Here is a 21685-nt window from a genome sequence, read left to right as displayed (position 1 = left end):
ACCAGATTAAGAGAATAAGACAGCAACATTTAAATGACAGTCTCAGATACAAAAATTGAAAAAAAAATCTAAATGAACTCGTCAAGGAGGAATTTCCCAATATAAATGGACTTGTAAGTGAATTTTATTAAACATTCAAAGAAAATTAACTTCAACATCACATAAATGACTACATTGAAATAGAAAATAGGTAACAAATTTCTATAAAACAAATGTGATTCTGATTGCTCTAAGCCAAGGAAACATAAAATAGTGAAAGAAAAGTACAGACCAATATCATTAATGAATATTGATTTTAAAATGTTGAATAAAGTATTATCAATGAATTGAAAGCAATATTCTCAGAATTTTCCTTTTGGAAAGGACCTCCGGAGCCATCTAGCGTAATTCCAAAGATGATTCACTATGACCCAGTTGGATTTATATCAGAAACATAGGGATGGCTCAGCATTAGAGAAATTAAACATAAACCACATTCTGAACAAATGAAATAAAAAAATGTTAATTGGGCATTTAGTGTTTGCCAACCTCTGCCCTCAAGGAGCTTACATTCAAATAGGGGAGATAACACATATATGGAAAGCATAGATAGGGAGGTATGATTTACTTTGAAAAGTTACAAGAATTGTAAGCAATTTTTTAAAATCACAAAATTTTGAGAATGAAAGGAGAAAAATATTTTGACAAAGTACAGACTTCATTTTTGTAAAAAGCACTAAAAGCACAGTAAATAAAATGGACCTTTAAGTAATAAGTAGTATCTATCTAAATCTAAGAGCTAGCATTATTTGTAACTGAGAAGGATTAGAAGTCTTTCCAATAAAATTGGGAATAAAGCAAAAATCTCAAATATTATAATTTACTACAGTTCTACAAATTCTAGGTATAGGGGAGTAAGACAAGAAAAATGAGAAAATAAATATGAGTGAAGAGGAGGAAAACTCTACAGGAGATATATTTACAGAATCCTAAAAAACTAACATCAACACAAAAATAGAAATTTAAAAATAGCAGAATTATCAGATTCTCTATAGATTTCTAACAAAACCCAATAAGAAGAGAAAAGTAAATTCCATTCTCAGTAGCTAAAATATATATTTTTTTTAAACTTGGAAGCCATTCAAGATTTATATGACTGTAACTAAAAAACACTCTTTATAGAAATCAAGACTTGAATAATTGGAAAAAATTGTTTTTGGTTGGGTAGGCCAAAGAAATATGATAAAGACGAAGATACTACCCCAATAAATTAGTTCACAGATTTAGTGCCACAACAGTCTACCAAGGAATTATTTTATAGAACTATACAAAATAATAAGTTTAATCTAGAAAAAAATTCTAGAAAATCTAGAAAAATCTAGAAAAAAAAGTCAGCAATCCAGCATTGTTAGATAAGAAAAGTTAGTATAAAGTAGGAAAAAAATATTTTAGTAATGGCTAAAATAATAAAAAATTTAAATTAAAAACAGAAATAGGTTAAAAATGGAATACATTAGGTCAGTGAAACCCAGAAATAACAGAACCTCAAGGAAAAAAATAAAAAATTCAAAGACATCACTTATTGAAATAAAAAATTCTTATTTAACAAAAACTTAAGGAAGATTTGGAAATCAGCCTAATTAGGAATTAGGTTCACACCAGGATCTTGCAATATTTACTCCCTACTAAACTCCAAGTAGATAGACAATTTAAATGCAAAAAGTAATGACATCAAAAAATTAAAACAATTAGGTACCTCATATAATAATGGTTAGCAGAGAATTCCTTTTTAAAAAAATTTTATTAAACCTTTTCATTTTCAAAACTTATGGACAGATAATTTTTCAACACTGACCCTTGCATAGCCTTGCATTCCAAATTTTCCCCTCCTTCCTCTCACCCCCTCCTCCCCTAGATGGCAAGCAATCCAATATATGTTACACATGTTAAAATATATGTTAAATCCAATATATATAAACATATTTATACAATTATCTTGCTGCATAAGAAAAATCTGATCAAAAAGAAAAGAAATTGAGTAAGAAAACAAAACATAACAAACAACAAAAAGAGTGAGAATGTTATGTTGCAATCTACACTCAGTTTCCACATTCCTCTCTCTGGGTGTAGATGGCTCTTTTCATCACAAGATCATTGGGATTGGCCTCAATCACCTCATTGTTGGAAAGAGTCACATCCAACAAAATTGATCATTGTGTAATATTGCTGTTGCTGTGTACCATGATATCCTGTTTCTGCTTATTTCATTTAGCATCAGTTCATGTAAAACTCTCCAGGCCTCTCTGAAATCATCCTACTGAGAATTCTTAACTAAAATAAACTAGTAATCATAGAATGGACCACTTCAATTACATAAAACTGAAACACATGATGAAAACTCAACAGCTTTAGAAGCCATTCATTGGGACAGTTGGGAGTGGGGAAATAATCTTAGCAGCAAATATATCTCAGAACAATATGATATTCAAAATATACAAGAAATTGATACAAATGTAAAAGAACAAGATCTATTTCTCAATAGAGAAATGGTCAAAGGAAGTGAACAGACAGTATCAAAAGGAGAGAGGCAAATGCCGACAATGATACAGAATACTCTAAATCACTAATTATAAATATGAGGCATAAAATTTCAATCCTGTGGTTTCAGTTCACAGCTATCATATTTACAAAGATGAAGGATAAAAATGGGAAATGTTGAGATTTGCTAAGTAGAACTGTGAACTGGCAAACTGATCCAATCATTCTATAAAATAATTGGAAATTATTCCTAAAAATCAGCAAAAATTCCTTTTGATTCAAAGATATCAGTATTAGGAACATACATATTAGAGGCAAAAGACAAAAGAAAGTCCTATGTATGTAGAACTATCTATGGCAGCACTTTTATAGTGAACAAAAACCAAAATAGGTACCTATTATTTGAGTGATAGCTGGACAAACTGTGATCTATGACTGAAATGGAATACTATTGAGTAATGATAATGAATATAAGGAATTAAGAGGTGGGAATGTGTATGTAAACAAATACAAAGCATAACACATAGGGAAAGAACATCAATTTAAAACCATTTTGTCTCCCAAGTAGTGGCTGTAGAGGCCATGGAATTCCATAGAGTGCCAGGAGGGTAAGATGCACATCCTATCCATTCCCTAAGCCAATCCTTGCCTTATCTCCCACACAATTGTACTATCCCTTTCACATTCAATTCCTCACTCTCTCCCCTTCTAACAGCTGGCCTTTCTTGGCTATACTTGACATTGACACTTCAGTGTCATTACATACTAATTAAACCTGTTCACCTACATCAGCTGTGCAGGCAAATTGCCACATTCCATCCTTTCCAGGGCCAGAGCCCTTGTCCCTTGGATCACCACAGCAATGGAGGTGATCAAACAAAATACACCATTATTTCAGCAAGAAAGAATAAATGGTGCAGAATGAATGGGTATGGATAGGTTGGAATTCTGTCCTGTTTTACCAGACACCTCTTTTGAACATCCTTATTTCTTTGGAACACAATATCTTTCCAGTCTCCCAGATCCTCAAGGTCCTGTACACTCTTCACTTCTCACTCAGCTGAAATTGCTTCCCTCAAAGTCATCAATGTTCTTTCAGTGGACAAATCTAATGGTCTTTTTTTTAATCAAATCATTTATTTAACAAAAATATTACAAGAGCAGCAAAGCATATAAAATACAGAAATACAGAATGTCCCAAACCTTTCCCCAAATTCACCTCTGTTCTGATATTCCTGACATCTGTTGAGTGGACCTGATACAACAGGCACTTGGCTTCTCTACCTTGACATTATCTATTTGGTTTCTCACTTGCCTCTCACCCAATATATCCAATCCATTACCAAATCTTGACATTTCTACTTCCACAATATCTTCCTCTGACTCAGCTGCCTTGATGAATCTTATCACCTCACACCTGGACTATGCCCAGAGCGTCCTAGAAGATCTCCCTGCCCCTGTTCTCCCCTATCCCATCTATTGTGCTCATCAGCAGTCAGAGTGAATTTCCTAAATATCACTCTCCCACTCAGTGATTTTTTATTGACTCTCAGATAAAACCTTATTTCATGTCACATTTTAAAATTCTTACTTTGCATTATTACTTTTACAATTACAATGTATATATGTTGATTCACACATTATAGAGTTTATAAATAGGCTGACATGTATATATTGGGGTAGACACACAATTTTTTCACACTAGGGATACAATCAAAAAAGGTGTTGAGGTCATCAGCCCGGACAATATCCAACATGATGGAAAGGAAAACAATCTAGAATTCTCCAGAACTCTGGTGGCAGCTAATAAGGGCTCGAGTATGCTCTGCTAAGACATCTGTTGGCAGAGTTGATACCCAAGAGCTATGGAATGGAACATTTGTTTTCATATATGTCCAGTGTATTGGTTTATAATGCTTGAGTATAATTACTTATTATGTACGAATGATTAAATAAGAAAGCATCAATGAAGCATTTAGCATGTTCCAGGCACAAACTCTGGACACTTCTTTCAAGGGGCTTATATTCAAATGGAAAAGATCCCACACATTGAATGTGGTGGCCAGAGAAGGCTACTTTGCACTAGAAAATTACCAGAGAGTGAGTTACAAAGGAAAGCTTTATAGAAGAGAGAGGACTGTAGGAACTGAGTGTGGATTACAACACAGCATTTTTCACTCTTTTTGTTGTTTGCTTGAATTTTATTTTTTTCTCATTTTTTCCCTTTTTGATCTGATTTTTCTTGTGCAGCAAGATAGTTGTATAAACAGATATGCCCATATTCAACTTACATATATTTTACCATGTTTAACATATATTGAATTATTTGCCATGTTGAGGAGGGATTGGGGAGAAGGGGAAGAATTTGGAACACAAGGTTTTTCAAGGGTCACTGTTGAAAAATTATCCTTGCATATGTTTTAAAAATAAAAAAAAACTTCAATAAAAAAGAAAATGATGGAAAAATGTTATAAACTTATGTCAGTCAATAATCATTTATTAAGCATTTACTATATGCCAAATTCCACTTCTAAGCACTAGAGATACAAAAAAGAACGAGACTCCCTATCTTCAAAGAGCTCATAGGCTAATGGCAGGGGGAGGGGAGTGGGGAACACAACTAAACAAAATATGTACAATTAAACTCTCTAAAATATAAATAGGAAATACATAACAGAAGGAAGGTACATAACAGAAGGAAGAGGGGTGAGGACGGCTTCCTGTGGAAGATGAGATTTTAGTTAGAATTTAAAGGAAGCCAGGGAAGCCAGTAGGTTAAGATGAGGATGGAGCATTTCGGGCAGAGAGAATGATCAAAGCTGAGAGATGGAGTGTCTCGAAACCAGGAGGCTGGTGTCCCTGGATTCAAGAGTATGAGTCGGGGAATTGGGTGTAAAAAGTCTGAAAGGATAAGAGGGGGCAGATTGAGTGGCTTTGAATGCCAAACAGATCATTTAGTAGTAGTCCTTAACAGTGAGAGGGAGCCAATAGATTTTATTGAGTGGGGGGATGACATAGATCTGTTTTTTAGGGAAATCTTTAAAGGGTGTAGGAGGATGACTGAAGTGAGGAGAGATTAGAGGCAGGCACCTTCCTCCCAGAAGCTATCACAATGGTGTGAAGAGGGTCAGCATCAGAAAAATAAGGGGATATATTTGATGGAACAGAAGTAAAGTCTACAGACATTGAAGAGATATTGGCTATGAGAGAAAGGGGAAAAGGTGTGGTGAGAGATGCTGAGGAGTCCAGGTTGATTCCAATGTGGGAATGCTGAGGACCTTTGAGGATAGAGGTACCCTGATCAATAAAGGGAGGGTTTAGGGGGAAAGAGAATGAATCCTGCTTTAGATATATTGATGAAATGCTTATCATGAGTACAATTTTTTCCTCAGAGACATTCTCAGAGATATAGCACATTTCAGCTCAGAATTCTTTAGCTCAAAAAATTAAAATCAAAATTAAAAAAGAATTCTTCAGCTCAAAAGATTCAACACCCTCAGTCTCTTCAATAGTTGGGATGTGTATAAACATGTGGATCACCACAATCCTCCACATACTTAGCAAAGCAGAGTACTAAAAACCAGAGTATGGCCAAAGTTCTTGTTTAGCAACAGGCTGGACGAAAGGGAAAACAGTCAGTCAGTGAGTTAGTGGAGTAGAAGCTTCCTGAGGGCAGAGCCTGTTTCAGGTTTTTTTTCCCCTTTGTATAGGCAATACCTAGTACCCGACTAGCACTTAATGAACTGAGCTTTACTGCTTTCTCATTCTCCCTCTTTATGGGAGATTCAGCATGTGGAGATGCTTAATGCCTCAACAATTTTCAGACTTTTTTCTCTGTTTAAATTTGAAAAAGAACCATCTGTCTGTTAGTTTTAATTAGTTAATTAAAATCAAGTTGCTCAAAGATCGGGGTCCACACTTAAAACCGAAGGAGGCGGCGTTCGTTTCACAGGGACTCCTCCCCATTTCTTTGATAGCTGGACACTTCTAAAACACTGGCCAAGATGCCCCCAGGAATATGGAATTTGGAAGAGTTCCCACTTATTCCATGAGTTCTTTGTTTTTTGTCTTTCGTCTTTATTAATTTTAAGCAGCTGCCAAGGATGCCAGCACTTGACTGACTGGAAATAACTTTTATGTAGCACTTATGTGCCAAGTACTGTGCTAAACTCTTTATAATTATCTCATTTGAAATGTAAGATGTCTACTGAACATCCAGGTTGAGATGTCTAAAAAGCAATTGGAAATGAGAGACTTAAGAATCTCTCTAAACTCAGGTCACAGATTGAGTACAGAAAAGGTACATAGGGTTCACTCCAACAGATTTAGAGCGAGTATGGGAGGACCATTTCATCTTAGACTTAGAGAAGATGCAGGGGGACCACAGTAACAGATTTAGAGCTGGAAGGGGCTTCAGAGAATATTTAGCTGAATGCTTAAATTTTACAAATGAGAAAACTGAGACCTAAAAAGATTAATCACACAGATAGTAATTGTTAGAGCTGAGATTTGAACCTAGGTCTTTTGACTCCAAAAAAATCAGTATTTTTTTTTCCAGGGGAAAGGAAGAGTGAAAAGGTTTTATTTAGATTTTACAATCAGGTAGAGAAAATGGTGAAATATGAAAGCTGCAAAGAAGGCCCTGGTGCCTGACAATTGCTAGTATTATATCTATCTGTGCACATATATACACACACATTGGCAAGGACGTTTGTCTTTGTGTCCACAGCACCAAGCTTGTGGCCCTGCACTAATTTATTAAGTAGGTACTTAGTAAATTTTCACTGAATGGACTGAATGACATTCAGTCTGGGCCATGTTCCATTTGTCTTTACATCTTCCCTTCAGCCTTCCTACTTCTCCCAGACATATCCCCCACCCCCAAAGAAACTAGCTTAGCCACATTCTTACAAACCTTTAATTAACAAGCAGCAAAGACATGCTTCCTGGCGATGTCTGACCTTTCCTCACTTTGTCAGAATTTATTGATACCGGCAGAAACAATCATTGCAAAGGTTATTTTATGAGAGCTGGATACTTTATAGTAGCACTTTTGTCAAGATAAATGAGTTTCTTATGACTACATCTACAATTCTAAGTATTTTAATAATAATTTTCAAAAGGGGCCCTTAAAAGTCAAAGATAACTTTTAACCTCTCTCTAGTTTGCAGGCTACCTTGGGTGGCCTGGAAACCCCTGGAATTCTCTTGACAAAGCGAGACTGGATGGATGAGGAGAGTGGGGGGAAGGGAGGAAGCTAGGGTCAGAGTCAGCAATTGCTGGTTCTTACAGCCTTGGGCATTTTCTCCAACATGGGAGGGGGGAGGAAGAAATAATCAATAATAATAAGTCACATTTACACTGAGCTTTATAATCTATTATTACTATTACTACTAGTAATAAAGAATCATGGGCTTTTAGAATCTCATAATCTACAAAGAACAAAAATTGCAAGTGGCAAAAAGGGCAATACAAAAGGTGGCCCTAACATGTCACTAGGTACCTCAATGGTTGAGGTACTTGGACTTGCTCAAGAACATGTGTGATCAGAAAAGAGTTTGGGCCGGCCCAACTCACAAGAGCAGGGAACAACATACCCTATTTCTCACTTTTGCCAAAGTACAGAGTATTATTGAAAGAATATATGAAAAATTTTAGGGAGATAAATTGGAAGCCCCATCATGAAGGATTTATGCCAGAATATGAATATGAATCACACAGAGTGAGTAGATGGAGGCAGATTGTTGAGTGGTGATCTTGGAAGGAAGTGCTACTTGAACTGTTTAATAAATGCATGCTGACTGACACTAATAAAATCATGGACCCTTCAAAGTATATCCTCTAAATTTCAATATGGAACAAGTTTACATATATTTCCAAAGATCCTTGCTTTCATTAACATGGATGCATCTTTCCCACTCAGATCAACAGTCTTTTGTGCCTCAGTTGATATTTTCTTTTTAAAATTTGAATAGTATTTTTTCTATATACATGTAAAGATAGTTTTCAACATTCATTTTTGTAAGACTTAAGAGTTGAATTATTCATCCTTCTTCCCTTACTTTCCCCCTGCCCAAGACAGCAAGCAATCTGATATAGATATGTGCAATCCTTTTAAACATATTTCCATATTTGTCATGTTGTACAAAAACCATCAGATCAAAAGGAAAGAAACCATTAAAAAGAAAAACAAATGAAAAAAGGTGAAAATACTATGCTGTGATCCACATTCAGTGTTCATAGTTCTCTCTCTCTGATGCAGATGGTATTTTCCATCCCAAGTCTATTGCAATTGCCTTGAATTACTTCATTGTTGAGAAGAAGCCAAGTTCATCATAGTTCATCATCATATCTTATTTCTATGTACAAAGTTCTCCTGATTCTGCTCACTTCACTCAGCATCATGTCATTTAAGTCTCTCCAGACTTTTCTGAAATCAGCCTGCTCATCATTTCTTATAGAATAATAATATTCCATTCCATTCATATACCATAACTTATTTGGCATTCTCCAACTAATGAGCATTCCCAATTCCTTGCTTCTAGAAAAAAGGGTTTTTACAAATATTCTTGCATTCGTGGGTCCTTTGCTCTCTCTTATGATTTCTTGGGATATGAACCCAGTAGTGAGACTGCTGGATCAAAGGGTATGTACAGTTTTACAGCCCTTTGGCCATGATTTCAAATTGCTCTCCAGAATGGTTGGATCATCTTACAAACCCTTCCAACAATGCACTAGTGTCCCAGTTTTCCCACATCTCCAACACTAATCATATTTTCCTGTCATCTTAACCAATATCAGTATTCTTCTCTCACCTGGAGGCTATACTTTTGGTGGTGGGAACAAATATTATTACTAACAATAATGGCAGACATTTCTCAATAGCTTTATGATTTGCCAAGTACTTTCCAAACAGCAGGGTGAAATGGAAGTAAATACTATGGATGGCATCCAATCCAACAAACCTTCATTGAAGACTAACGACATGCTAGATGTGGTGCTTCATGTTGGAGGAGCAATCTCAAAGTGAGCACCTTTCATAAGAGTGAAGGATGTTGGGCAAGTCACTTCATTTCTCCATGCCTCAGTTTTCTTCTTTGTAAAGTGCTGGAGCTTGCCTTGATCATCAGGGAGGTCTCTTTTGACCTAGAGTTTCATGATCTTCTATGACTTGCTCACAATAACACAATGTCAGATGTAGAATTCAAGTCCAGATCCAGAACTATTTGCTCCACACCATTGCCTCTCCAAAAATCTCCTGAATAGATTTGAACCTCAAACCTCAATATGTAATAAAAGTAGCTCTAATTGTCATCATAAACATCCTCTTGGGGAGCACAGTAACAGCACCATTCTATACATAAGGAAATAGAGGAGTGAAATGACTTGACCAATGTCACATAGCTCCTGAATAGCAAAACCAGGCCCTCAGTCTCAGGTCTCTTGGGTCGAGGTCTGAGGTTCTCTCTGCTTGAGAGACACATGGAATCCTTCCACTAAGACCAGATTAAGGACATAATGGCCACTGCCACCTAAAGCTCACGAGTAAAGTGGAATCCTACATTTCATCATCCCTTTGAAAACCCTCAACTATGCTACATTTTTCACACATTTAACTCTAGAGTCTAGTGGAGTCTTCTTACAGAAAGATAGCATCAGAAACAATTGTCATAAATGTTCCCGGTCAGGTCTGTATTCAATGTTGACAACAGCCAACAGCCACAGGATGGATTGGATTCTTCACAGGAGAATGATGAGGGCTCAAATTGCCATGGCAATGGTAAGGTGGGGCATTCTGAAGCAGAAGAGGGGAGAATTGGGGATGATCCTGCAATCTGTGTGATTTGGGCTTACTTTGTCTTCTTCCTTCGTTAGCTTTACTAATCTTCCCACATGAGGAAGCTCTTCATCATTGAGACATAAGTTTGCAGCTCAGGAAGTAGCCCATGGCTCTAAACTGGACAATCCCATGGGCCTTGCTTTTAAGGTGTGATTTCAGCATCATACTAGAGTTAAATGTGCCTGGACCTGCAGCGTGTTCTACATAAAAAAAAAAAAAAAACAAAACCCTGGATTTCTTCTGAGGCCAGAAGCTAGGCTCTGCTAATCACTGCCTTGTGACCTTCCTCATTATGGGTACCCATTTCTTCATTTGTGAAAAGATAAGGATACAGACCTTCTAGGTCTGGTGGCAAGATCAGAGACCTATAAAGAGTCCTTTGCAAAACTCAGGGTAGTCCTATAAAAATCAACTCCCATTGCTACATGTCCCATAAACAAAACATCCCTGAAGTTGGGTGAGGGGTATTTCACTATCATCTAGTCCAACATCCCTTCTGAAGCAGAAATTTCCTCCACAGCACCCAAGACAAACATTGCACACCTTCTGCTTCAGCTCTCTCCAGGATAGGGGGTTTACTCTCAAAACAAGACAACCCAATATGGTTGGTTAACTCTGTTATTAAGTTAGATTCTATTTATCCCAAATCAATTTTTTAGAATTTTATGCAGTGACCATAGATCTCCCTAAAGAACTAGCTCTGTAGACTATTATTTCAAGACTCATATTCCCAACTAGACCACATGTGCCTGAAATAATAAAAATATTTTGGAGTAGAGTTTACAAAGTGCCTTACATTCACAATCTCCTTTGAGTTCCACAATAACCCTAGGAGACAGGGACCACAGGAACCTCCATTTTATAGATTGGAAACTGAAGCACCAAAGGGTAAAGTTTGGTACAGAGGTGCAAGAGAGAGAAAGCTGAAAAGGCATGCTGGAGATAGATTGGGGATGGTCAGGAATAGTGGACTAATTATATTTGGCTCCCCAGGAGGCTGAAGACTATGCATACAGTGAGTGCTTTAAAACCTGTCATTAACTTAAATTGCTAGTCATGGCGAAGGTTCATAGAACCTGACGGCACCCAGGACACGTAGACAAGGTGTGCTGGCAATAACCTGTAGCTTTAACCAGGAAGCTGCACCTGCAATCTCAACATGCCAGTAGTAATTGTCCACTCTGGGGCAAGCTGCAGGAAGTCTAGAAAGCCCAGCCCATTCCAAAGGCAGTGTTCTTGATGTGCTCCATGCTCACCAGGGAGCCATTTCTATCAGGAGACAGGAAAACACACTAGTGATGATTTGGAAGTTGATGAGAAGCCTCTTACCAGAAACCCCTGCCCTCACCATTGCAAAGTTGATTAACATGCAGAGATATTATATGATGTTGCTGAAGAGGCAATGTACCCCTAAAAGGCCAAGGATGGATGCCCTGACCTGTGCTGCAACATCTCCATTCCGGTTTGGGCTTTGCCAGGAAAGTGGACTGGGGAGGAAGAGACTTGGCACACACACACCACTGCAGGGACTGGCATCCCTCTGAAGTCTCATGACTCCAAAGGAGCCAATGTTTTCCACAAACAGCTGACTTTGGGGAAGCTAGGGAAGCCAGCTTGATTTTCCATTCCCCTTCACACATTCAGCATCCTAGACTCTCATCTGTTGGGTCTTGCCCTGCACTCTCCCACCTTTGTGCATTCACCTAGGTCATCTGCTATTCCTGAAAGACACTCCCTCTGCTTTCTAGCCTGCTGAAATCTTTAGATTATTCTAGAGCACTTTGGATCACAGGCTAACACAGAGTACACAGTTCTGCTGCAGACTGGGTGACACATTTAGAACTTCTGAGAAATTCAGAAATTTATCTCAGGTCAGTAGTAGAGGAAAGAAGAGATATGAGAAGCACATGGTGTGACTGTCCAGAAAGGAATTTTTTTTAAACTTGGTTTTGAATGCCTGCTCCCATATTTACAAGGTTGAATGACACTTCCCTGGTCAGAGCCCAGCTTTCCCTCGTTATAACATCCGTGCACTGCCTGATGCTTCCAACGGTATAACTTTGCATCTCATTCTTATGGGGTTGAACTAGATGATTTTAAAGTGAACTCTTTCAGCTATAAATCTGTGATTTAGAGCATAAAACTTAAAATGGCCAAACATGGAACACAACAGCAGCAGAGCCAGAAAGGATGAGGAGGGTACAGAAGCAGTGAGAGTGGAAAGCAGGAGATGGATGTGGGAGACTTTAAGAAGCAATACCACAGCAGACTATTTAGAATAAAAGGGTTAAGGAAATTCTTTTATTCCATAAATTAAGATTTTAGTAAATAAAAAAATTTTAAAAATAGAAGAAATAATGGCAAACTTAAATGATCTCCCTGGCAGAAACAAAATCTGGAGTGATGCAGTATGGGAAAAGGAGGGAAGGGACTTAGGATGGAGAGGGCTGATTTGACCCAAGGACTGATACCATAAGCCAGTGATTCTAAAGTGCTCTAAGACTTACAAGGTACTTACACACACATATACATAGGTACATAGATATGAATAATATATCTCATGGATATGTACGTGTGTGTGTGTGTATGTGAAACTAAATTCTTGAATGTACACACTCATGGCCTGCCTGGATTACTGCAATGATCTCTTAGCTACTCTGCATCTCAATGCTAAGTCCCAGAGTTAAGACTGGAATCCAGGTCCTCTGGTCTATGACTGCACTTCCCACTATCATCACAACTTCTTTTCCCAAAGAAAATTCAAGGAGATCATATTCAACTCAAAGTTGGCCTGACAAATCTGTCCCATAATGCTGTTGTCTAGAAGGCCACCTGTGGGGAACAGCACAATTCATGCTCCAAAAAGGACTGATTCCCTGAGTTTCTTCCAGTTCTGGAATACTATATATGTTCAGGGCTCCCCAATTTCCAACTTTCTGCCACTGTGTGGGTACTGCTCTGGTTTCTTTGTTCAGCACCTAGCACACAGGAGAAGCTTAATAAATGCTTCAAGAGTGAATGAATGAATGACCAGTCCCAGCTGGTAACATCCTCTCACTGGGGACCTGCAGTCTGAGACAGGAATTCTCTTACTCCCTGGAGAAGGCAAATTCTAAAGAATGTAATCCCAAAGGCTTGAGATAATTAGCAACCCTCCTTCCCTTCCTCCTACCCTCACCTCTGAGTGCTTCTACTTCATTAAACCTAGAAAATGATGTTTACCCCCTATCTCTATTATCCTAAATCCAGCCTGGACCTTCCCTACGGTTGCTGACTCCTCCTGCTCACAAGGAATCCACAAACCCCTTCAGTGTCTCAAGTCCTATTAATCTGCTTCCCTATCACTCTCCTGTCAGTGAAGAGAGGCTGGTGTAACACAAAGGAAAGCTGAGTGGAATCCTATGTTCCAGTTCTGTCCGATGTGCTGTCTACTGCTGGTTTGTGACCCTGGCTGAGTCACAGACCCCTATATTCTGGCTTCCATGGGCTGAAAGGGGACACTTGATGGACACTGCTGCTCTGATACCAGAGGTCCTAAGGTCCAGATTAGCCCCAAATCTGAGCAATCTTTTACGGGAAAGAGGTGATCACTGTCTTCGGCACTCTGCAGTCCTGGGTGGAAAGAGCAACATACGAGGAACACTAGGATGTCTCTAAAGTCCCTCTCAACTCTCATGGCCCGGTTCTAAGTTCCCTCCCATTTCTGACATTTTCTCTCCTTAGGTCCCTCCCAGTTCTGACAGCCCCTGTTCTAAGCTCTTCCCAGCTATGATACTCCCTGTTATAAGCCCCCTCCCAGCTATGATACTCCCTGTTATAAGCCCCCTCCCAGCTCTGACATCCCCTGTTCTAAGCCCCTTCCCAGCTCTCATAGACCCTGTTCTAAGGTTCCTCTCATCTCTGATAGCCCCTATTCTAAGGCCCCTCCCAGCTATGACACCCTTGTCCTAAGCCCCCCCCATCTCTGATAGCTCCTATTCTAAGGTCCTTCTAAGCTCAGACATTCTCTAATCTGAGGTCACTCCCTGTTACCATCCCAATTGCAGTGACTCTCCTAACGCTCCAGCAAGAAGATAATTAATGGGTGTCTCATAAAAACCACCCATTCAATGGTTTGGCCCTGTCTGGGCAGCACGCAAAACTGATCATCCACTTGGGTTTTCCTCTGTGGATAGTTAGTCTCCTTGATTGGAGAGCCAGGTTTGCTTCTTTGAAGATTCCATTGATAGGAAAGCTTGTCATTGGATTAATTCCTGCCTGGGACCTTCGGTGGGCAGAGGTCTCCCAGTTTTATACCCAACTTGATACGTAAGTCCTTAGGGGCTTATCAAACCAGGTCAACTCTTCATGAAATTGTTACAGATTCCTCATAAAGGAAGCCCAAGCCAGCAGAACACAGACATGCATAGAATCAGGGTTTATTTTGAGCTCCAAAATATGGCTCCTTCAGGTTCTCTATGTAGTGCTGAACATGTCTGACCTGGCACAGACAAAGGCAGGGGATGATTATACCCCTACTACTATCCTGAGGCCAGGAAGAACCCCACAATTGAGTCTCAGGCACTTAAGGGGCATCTTGGCAACCAAGGCACAGACTACTAGTTCTCCAGCCCCTAACAAGCATTGATAGGTATAGATCATTTCCCTAACCCCCCCAAAAAATTCTCCAAACCATTGATGATCCTCATCTCCTTCTTCAAAGGTAAATGTCAATCCATCTATATTGCATTTAAAGCTATCTGGGATGGGACTCAACTATACCTCGCCAAACTTATTTGAAACACATTGCTAACAATAAGAATGCACAACATGTTCTTTACCAATGTTCAACATTGATCATAATAACAGTACTTGATCGAGCCCAGCCCAAGGTCAAATGCCAGCCCCTAGGGTTCCCGAGCCTTGGTGTTCTGTTTGGTGTGGTCTGATAGCCTGCGTGGCCTTGTGATCTCCAACACTTCCCCACTCTTTGTGGTTGCAGGTCACTTGGTGCCCCCCATTCTGGGGCTTCCAGATCACTTTGGAGATACCTGTCTTGTGGTTCTAGCCAGAGAAGCGAAGCCCACAGAAGGCTTGAATACAAGCCCTTGGACTTATCCCATCTCACATCACCTTGTTGGCAGGCTCTCCTCAAGTTTCTCCACTAAGACCAAGGCCAGACTGAAAGGCTCTCCAGAAAGCTGTCCAGCCCCAGGAAAGAGATAATAAAGAATTTAGACTATAACCCCTGGCTACTCTTCTGGTGATTACTGAACTGAACAAAGTCTGCCTGAAAGACCCCCAAAAAACTAAAACAAAGAACATGACAGATAAATATTATCTGACATTTACATACTGCCTCTTGTATGAATGTCACAGGTCTAAGGGCTGTATTATTGATTACTAATAATTAGCATTTATGGAACCTACTATGTACCAGTCACTGTAATATTAAATTTAGGGAAATTCATAAAAAAGTGTTACCATTTACAGCACCTGCTGTCAGCCATATCGATCATATCTGGGATTTTTGGTACCTACTATGTGACGGTAATTGTTCTACTCAATGTACATTTATGGATGTGACAGTTTGCAATGATCACACCTAATATGTGCCAATCGTTCTGAAAAAACCTGTCCAGATATGAATAATAAGAGTAATCATTTATAACCCCTATTATGTTCCAGTCAATGATCCAAGCATTATACACAATTTAAAATTCACAGCTACCATTTGCTAGAACTACTATGTGCCACTCACTGTGTGAAACACTCTATTAGTAATTGCTAGTAAGTACACACAGCCAAGTATGTGCCTGTCACAATTCTAAGCACTTTCCATAGGGAAATAAGAGGTGACATTTAAGGTGCCTACTATGTACCAGTCAATATAGAAGGGAATTCACAGAAATTCATAAAAAATAGCATTTATGCCACCTGCTGTGAACCAGTCAATGTGCAAAGCACTTTACATTTATAATAGAGTATAACTGGGACTGATGGCACCTACTATGTCCCAGTAATTGTCCTACTCAATGGACATTAATAGTAAGGTTTCCAATTATACCACATACTACGTGCCATCCATTTTACGAATTCTTTCCAGATATTAATAATAATAGCTAGCATATACCCCTGTTACTCTTGCAAGTATTATCCAGAAATGACTCCTCATACCTAGCATTTTATACCAGCTACTGTGTGCCAGTGAAACACACTCTCTCTTTCCCAATAGCTAGTATTTACATACTGCCAAATATGTGCCTGTCACTATTTTAAGTACTTTCCATAGATAAATAATAGCTAACATTTACATAGTGCTGTTGTGATAAGGGAGCCCCCTGCTAGTGGCTGCTGGAGGTCTAACTCAGACCTGTAGAATGGATCTCTTCATTTGAGAGGATGAGGAGGATACAAGGAGGCTGAGAGGCAGTTGCCACTCTCTGACCATTCATTCCACCGAGAGGCAGTTGGTGTTCTCTGACCTCTCCACAGAGGGGCAGTTGCGGTCTCTCGGACCTCTCCCCTGAGCCGCCGTTGGGTTGTCTGACCTCCTCCACTGAGAGGTAGTTGCCGTTCTCTGACTTCTCCACAGCGCGGCAGTTGCGGACCCTCTGACTTCTCCCGAGCCACCGTTGGGTTATCTGACCTCCCCCAGTGAGAGGCAGTTGCGGTTCTCTGACTTCTCCACAGCGCGGCAGTTGCGGACCCTCTGAACTCTCCCCTGAGCTGTCCTTGGGTTGTCTGACCTCCCCACTGAGAGGCAGTTGCCGTTCTCTGACTTCTCCACAGCGCGGCAGTTGCGGACCCTCTGAACTCTCCCCTGAGCTGTCCTTGGGTTGTCTGACCTCCCCACTGAGAGGCAGTTGCCGTTCTCTGATTTCTCCACAGCGCGGCAGTTGCGGACCCTCTGAACTCTCCCCTGAGCTGTCCTTGGGTTGTCTGACCTCCCCACTGAGAGGCAGTTGCCGTTCTCTGATTTCTCCACAGCGCGGCAGTTGCGGACCCTCTGAACTCTCCCCTGAGCTGTCCTTGGGTTGTCTGACCTCCCCACTGAGAGGCAGTTGCCGTTCTCTGATTTCTCCACAGCGCGGCAGTTGCGGTCTCTGAATTCTTCACTGAGTCGCCGCCTTTGGGTTGTCTGACCTCTCCACCAAGAAGCGGTTGCCGTTCTCTGACCTCTCCACAGAGCGGAAGTTGCAGTCTGTCTGACCTCTCCACTGAGCGGAAGTTGCGGTCTCTCTCACCTCTCCACCGAGAAGTAGTTGCACTTTCTCTCACTTCTCCACCGAGAAGCAGTTGCGCTCTTTCTCACCTCTCCACCGAGCGGAGTTGCGCTCTCTCTCACTTCTCCACCGAGAGGGAGTCGCCGTTCTCTGCCCTCTCATAGAACGGTCGTTGCAGTCTCTTTGACCTCTCCACTCAGTGGAAGTTGCGGTCTCTCTCACCTCTCCACCGAGAAGCAGTTGCGCTTTCTCTCACTTCTTCACCGAGCAATTGCGCTCTCTCTCACTTCTCCACCGAGAGGGAGTTGCCGTTCTCTGCCCTCTCATAGAGCGGTCGTTGCAGTCTCTTTGACCTCTCCACTCAGTGGAAGTTGCGCTCTCTCTCACCTCTTCACCGAGAGCAGTTGCGCTCTCTCTCACCTCTCCACCCAGAGGCAGATGCCGTTCTCTGACCTCTCCAAAGAGCCGCAGTTGCGTTCCCTTGCGTTCCCTTACCTCCCCACCAAGAGGCCGTTGCGTTCTCTGACCTCTCTCCTCTTCTCTCTGCCTCCACTTTATTTCATTCCCAGTCCACAGGTAACACCGCGTCGGTAAAGGCTGCCCCACAACTCCCTCAAGTGTCACAATCCACAGCTGCTGAGGCTCTCGGAGAATTCACCTTGCCCTCTCACCCAGGTATGCTCCCTAACATTTATAGCCCTTATTATTTTCCACTCACTCTTCCAAGCATTATACAGAACTTACCACTCATCCTACCTCCTATGTGCCAGTAACCATGTGAAACACTATCCATATATTCCACTATCTAGAATTTACATACTGCCAAATTTGTGCCTGTCGCTGTTCTGAAGACTTTCCATAGAGAAATCATAGCTAACATTTACATTGTGCTATGGGTGCCATACTTAGTTATTATTAACTACCATTTGTGGTATCTACTATATGCAAGGTCATTGTAGAAGGGAATTCAGAGAATCATAGAAAGAGTTTGCCTTGATACCACTTGCTGTGAGTCATTCACTGAAAAACTTGAAATGTATTGATCATGACTGGCATTTATGGCACCTGCTCTGTGCCAACAATTGTCCTTGGAAATGTACATTTATTAATACTAATGGTTTACATTGTAGCACCTACAAAATGCCAATCTTTTTGCAAAGAACATTCTAGGTATTCACAGCAATTATTTCCAGTGATGGTGCCAAGCATTATACCGAAAAGAATAATCATAACTAGAATTTGATACCACCTACTATATATGCAAGGCATCACGTGAAACACTCTCTCAATATTCGTCCCACCTTGTATTTATAGACTGCCAAATAGGTGCCTTTCCCTGTTCCAAGGAATTTCCATATTACTTACATTTAAATACTGCCTACTGTATGCATCATTGTGTTAAAGGTTGTATATTTATTAATGATAATAACTAGCATTTATGGCACCTACTATGCACCAGTCATTGTAGAAGGGAATTCACCGAAATTCATAAAACATTTAGCCTTTAGACCACCTGCTCTGAACCGTTCACTGTGCAAAGCACTTTACATTTATTGATCATAACCGGGATTTATGGCACCTACTAGGTGCCATTCATTTTGCAAAAAAAAAAAAACACTTTCTAGATATTAATAACACCTAGCATTTATAGTCCCTGTTATCTTCCAATCACCCAAGCATTATACCCGATGTAAAATTCATAGATACCATTTTACATCCCCTACTATGTGCCATTCGCCATGCTCCTCACACTTTCCATATTAATAATTGCTAGTATTTACACATTGCCAAATATGTGCCTGTCACAATTCTACACACCTTCCATAGGTATATAAGAGCTGACATTTACATACTGCCGACTGTGGGAAAGTCGCAATACTATAGGCTCTATATTGATTAGCAATAATAACCAGCATTTATGGTACCTACTATGTACTACCAGTCAGTGCAGAAGGGAATTCACAGAATGTCATAAAACACGTTAGCAGACATGCCACCAGCTCTGTGCCAGTCACTGTGCAAGCACTATACTTTTACTGATCATGACTGGGATTTATGGGACCAACTATGGGCCAGGAACTGTCCTACTCGATGTACATTTATTATTAGTAACAGTTTCTAATTATACCACAGACAATATATGTGCCATTCATTGTACAAACTCTTTCCAGATATTAACCCATCTTGGAGTTCCGGATCCCTTTGAAGACCCCCGGCTCGGTGTTCCAGGCTGCCTACTGTGTATTGTCTTCGTGTCCTAGGTGCCATGGCTTGGGAACCTGCGTGGGCTCGGCATCTGTGGCCTGGTGTCCTGCATTTGCCTCGTGACCTCGAAAAGCTCGCCTAAAGGCGTTTCCCCTACAGAAAGGTCAATCCCCAGCCAGGGGCTTTCTTCACATGTTCTATTCTGTGAAAAAAAAACCCTGTTCTACCCCAAGTCCTCTAGATCTCTCACCAGTCTGTGTTCACCCTGAGGAAGAAATTTGATCTCTTTCTGGGGGAAATGCAGGGAGTTGGAACTTACCCACCTCCAACCCTGCCATGCTTCCAGAATCCTCCCCTGGTACTGTGTGACAAAGAACATTTGAGAAACAATGGTCCTTACCTTCTGGGAATTCCTTCCTTAAAACCCCACAGCCACCAAAACAATCTTGCAAAATTGTAGAACTGTTATCATTTCCCTACCTCCCCCCCCCAAAAAAAATCTCCAAACCGTTAATGATCCTCATCTCCTTCCCCAAAGGTAAATGTCAATCCATCTATATTGCATGTAAAGCTGCTCTGGGATGGGACTCAAGTATAGTTCTCCAAACTTATTTGAACACATTGCTAATAATAAGAATGCACAACATGTTCTTTACCAATGTTCAACATTGATCATAATAACAGTACTTGATCGAGCCCAGCCCAAGGTCAAATGCCAGCCCCTAGGGTTCCCGAGCCTTGGTGTTCTGTTTGCTGTGGCCTGGTAGCCTGCGTGGCCTTGTGACCTCTAATATTTCCCCTACTCTTTGTGATTGCAGGTCACTTGGTGCCCCCCATCTGGGGCTTCCAGATTACTTTGGAGACACCTGTCTTGTGGTTCTAGCCAGAGAAGCGAAGCCCACAGAAGGCTGGAGGCTTGAATACAAGCCCTTGGACTTATCCCATCTCACTCCACCTTGTTGGCCGGCTCTCCTCCTCAAGTTTCTCCACTAAGACCAAGGCCAGACTGAAAGGCTCTCCAGAAAGCTGTCCAGCCCCAGGAAAGAGATAATAAAGAATTTAGGCTTTAACCCCTGGCTACTTTTCTCGTGATTACTGAACTGAACAAAGTCTGCCTGAAAGACCCCCAAGAAGCTGAAACAAAGAACATGACAGATAAATACGATCTGACATTTACATATTGACTATTGTGTGAATGTCACAGTTTTAAGGGCTGTATTATTAATTACTAATAACTAGCATTTATGGAACCTACTATGTACAAGTCACTGTAATATTAAATTTAGGGAAATTCGTTAAAAAAAAAGTGTTAGCATTTACACCACCTGCTGTCAGCCAGTAACTCTGCAAAGCATTCATATAATCGATCATATCTGGGATTTTTGGTACCTACTATGTGCCGGTAATTGTTCTCCTCAATTTACATTTATTGATGTGACAGTTTGCAATGATCACACCTAATATGTGCCAGTCGTTCTGAAAAAAACTGTCCAGATATGAATAATAAGAGTAATCATTTATAACCCCTATTATGTTCCAGTCAATGATCCAAGCGTTATATGCAATTTGAAATTCACAGCTACTCTTTGCTAGAACTACTATGTGCCACTCACTGTGTGAAACACTCTATTAGTAATTGCTAGTAAGTACACACAGCCAAGTATGTGCCTGTCACAATTCTAAGCACTTTCCATAGGGAAATAAGAGGTGACATTTAAGGTGCCTACTATGTACCAGTCAATATAGAAGGGAATTCACAGAAATTCATAAAAAAATAGAAGCATTTATGCCACCTGCTGCGAACCAGTCACTGTGCAAAGCACTTTACATTTATAATAGAGTATAACTGGGATTGATGGCACCTACTATGTCCCAGTAATTGTCCTACTCAATGGACATTAATAGTAAGGTTTCCAAT

At 40.4% G+C, this 21685-nt stretch overlaps 1 protein-coding gene and 1 long non-coding RNA gene across 4 annotated transcripts in view; one reads left to right on the top strand and one right to left on the bottom strand.

Annotated features, from left to right (window-relative positions):
- Positions 1–21685, bottom strand: part of PHF21B (PHD finger protein 21B) — a 142374-nt gene that overhangs the window by 23773 nt on the left and 96916 nt on the right. The window lies entirely within an intron of this gene.
- Positions 17593–21021, top strand: LOC127539000 (uncharacterized). The gene is made up of 3 exons (XR_007947804.1): positions 17593–18237; positions 19734–19930; positions 20586–21021. It is a non-coding gene; the product is annotated as an uncharacterized LOC127539000 (long non-coding RNA).

Source organism: Antechinus flavipes, chromosome 5 (genome assembly GCF_016432865.1).
Source record: "Antechinus flavipes isolate AdamAnt ecotype Samford, QLD, Australia chromosome 5, AdamAnt_v2, whole genome shotgun sequence".
Classification (NCBI taxonomy): Eukaryota; Metazoa; Chordata; class Mammalia; order Dasyuromorphia; family Dasyuridae; genus Antechinus; species Antechinus flavipes.
This window is presented reverse-complemented; position numbering and strand designations above follow the sequence as displayed.